A 3,344-nucleotide genomic window follows, 5' to 3' on the forward strand; every position below is an offset into this window, starting at 1 on the left:
TTTCAAAGGCGGCATGAGATCGAAAGAAAAAGGCAAGTGACCAAATATCAGGAGCCAAAAATAATCCAAGAAAAGAAATTTTTATTGTACATAGATGATGACATGCGGTTCCATTTTGCAGTAGGAGTCTCAACGTTTCAGAGGCGGCATGAGATCAAAAGAAAAAGGCAATTGACCAAATAGAAGGAGCCAAAAATAATCCAAGAAAAGAACCTTTTAGTGTACATAGAGGATGATATATGGGTCCCATTTTGCAGCAGTGGTATCAACGTTTCAAAGGCGGCATGAGATCGAAAGAAAAAGGCAAGTGACCAAATATCAGGAGCCAAATTAATCCAAGAAAAAAAAGGAAATAGCTAGAAATTAATTAGGGGTCAAAAATAAATCCATCAAAGGAAACTTTTATTGTTCATACAAGATGACATGTGGGACCGACCTGCCAGCAGCGTCCTCATCGTTTCAAAGGGGGCAGGAGATCAAAAGAAAAAGGCAAATAGCCAGAAATTAGGGGTAAAAAATAAATCCAAAAAAGGAAAGGTTTATTGTCCACAGAGGCTGACATGCGAGTCCCATGGGCCAGCAGCGCCTTCAACGTTTCAAAGGTGGCATGAGATCGAAAGAAAAAAGCAAGTGATCAAATATCAGGATCCAAAAAATAATCCAAGAAAAGAAACTTGATTGTACATAGAGGATGACATGCATGTCACATTTTGCAGCAACAGTCTCAACGTTTCAAATGTGGCATGGGATCTAAAGAAAAAGGCAAGTGACCAAATATCAGGTGCCAAAAATCACTCCAAGAAAAGAGACTTGATTGTATATATAGGATGACATGTGGGACCCATTGGGCAGTAGCATCCTAAATGCTTCCAAGGCAGCAGGGGATCGAAAGAAAAAAGAAATAGCAAAAAATCAGAGGGTGAAAAATAATCCAAGAAAAGAAACTTTTATTGTGCAGTAGCGGTCTCAACGTTTCAAAGGCGGCGTGAGATCGAAAGTAAAAGGCAGGTAACCAAATATCAGGAGCCAAAAATAATCCAAGAAAAGAAACTTGATTTGACACCGAGGATGACATGAATATGAGGTGCCAAAAATAACTCCAAGAAAAGAAACTTGATTGTACATAGAGGATGACATGCGGGTCCTATTTAGCAGCAGCGGTATCAATGTTTCAGAGGCAGCACGGGATCGAAAGAAAAAGGCAAGTGACCAAATATCAGTTTCCAAAAATAACTCCAAGAAAAGAAACTTTATTGTACATAGAGGATGACATGCGGGTCCCATTTAGCAGCAGCGGTACCAACGTTTCAGAGGCAGCACGGGATCGAAAGAAAAAGGCAAGTGACCAAATATCAGGTGCCAAAAATAACTCCAAGAAAAGAAACTTGATTGCACGTAGAGGATGACATGCGGGTCCCATTTTGCAGCAGAGGTTTCAACGTTTCCAAGGTGGCACGAGATCAAAAGAAAAAGGAAGTAGCAAGATATCAGAGACTCAAAAAAAATCCAAGAAAAGAAAGAATTTTCGTTCATAGAGGATGAGATGCGGGACCCATGATCCTGCATTGTAAACGGCTCGATCGGAGAGCGTTGAACGATATGGCGCGATCGAGAAAAAACAATGCTAGAGAGGCTGCCACCTGGGCCCTACATCCCTGGGCGGTGCGGATTTGTGTTGACTCGGCCGGTGCACCTGCAAATTCATCATGCACCACGTCCGGGGCCACCATACGCGACGTTTTCCATGTTTTCATCGGGCTAGGTGGCCTGAAAAACGAGAAAAAAAAGTTTTGACATGCACACGGAGAGAGCAAAAATCGTCAGCCATGGTGCATCAGCAACCACGGCGCGACTTCAACTTCGTCGGCTATGGCAACTTTTCTTGTAGTGAAGGGTGAGCTTGTTCATCGTACTCTTTGCAAAAATAAAATTGCTTGCTCTAAATTTGTTGAAATCTTAGTTTTTGCTATTGAGAGCGAAAAACTTATTGCGATGCATGAGAACACCATATTAAAAATGGGTGCTCTTGAACGCGAGTATGCCGATGATATAGGTTCTCTAAAGGATTTGAAGAAGAACAAACCACCAAAGAATCTCTTGAGGAGACCTTTTCTCTAGAATTGTCTAGAATAAAGAAAAACCAGATAGAGATCTTGAAGTGGCAAATGATCTAAAGCTAAATAATGATAAACTTGTGTTTGTTAATGCTAAACTCCTTGAGGATTTTGAGCAACTCAAAAATGGTTCTATGGTCATTGAGAGTGCGCTCACCAAACTCACCGAGTCACATGAGCAACTTAAAGCTTCATATCTAAAAGAGCATGCCAACTTGTCTTGTCCTATTTCTATTAATGATGATACTTGTGCTACTAACTCTAAATCTTGTGAAGCATCCATTTTGACGGAGAATGTTGAGCTAAGGTCTCAACCTGAAATGCTAACTAGCAAGTATGGATTTTGAAAAAAAGAGTCATGGAAAGCTCTCTAGCTCCCATGATGAACTTCTAGTGTCCCATGAGAAGCTAAAGTTAGCTCATGAGGATATCATGTCAAAGGTAACATCTTGTGAGCCTCATGTGGATACTAGCACTAATTCTCAAAATCCTATATTGCCATATGCTAGTCCTATTAATTCATACACTAATAGTATTGCAAAATCTTGTGATGAATTATCCTCCTTGCCTTGTTGCTCTAACAATGAAGTTTCTACTTCCTCTAGTATTTGTGTTGTTACTAACCATGTAGAGGAAATCAAAGAGCTCAAGGCTCAAGTCACTTCCTTGAAGAAAGACTTGAAAAAGGGTCATGAAGGGAAATGCAAACTTGACAAGATGTTGAGTGTCCAACAATCCCCCAATGACAAGAGAGGACTTGGATTTATCTCCAACAACAAGAATAAGTCCAAAAGCTCCAAGAACAAGAAGGGCCAAGTTCAAGTCAAAGATCCGGCCAAGATTACTTACTTCAAGTGAAAAATTGAAGGGCATCATGTTAGATCTTGCCCATTGAAGAAGAAGCCTCTTAGTGAGAAGCAAGAAGGGAAGTGGCCTCAAGTTCAAGGCCATGCCCAACCTCGGGTTGAAGAAATGCCACTTCTCAAAAAGAATCAAGCTAATGCTCCCATTGTGGAGAAATCTAGTGAGAAGAAGGAGAAGAGAGGAACTTGCTACATATGTCGTGAGAAGGGCCACATCTCCTCCTTTTGCACTATTGGTACCTCATCCAACCCTATCATCATTGATGTTGTTTATTCTCTTCGCAAGGATGAGGTTGGCAATGTGTTTGCCAAATATGTTGGTGCTCAAAGTGGTGTCAAAAAAAGAACCATTTGGGCTGCCAAACCT

Source organism: Lolium rigidum, chromosome 5, assembly GCF_022539505.1.
Source record: "Lolium rigidum isolate FL_2022 chromosome 5, APGP_CSIRO_Lrig_0.1, whole genome shotgun sequence".
Lineage (NCBI taxonomy): Eukaryota > Viridiplantae > Streptophyta > Magnoliopsida > Poales > Poaceae > Lolium > Lolium rigidum.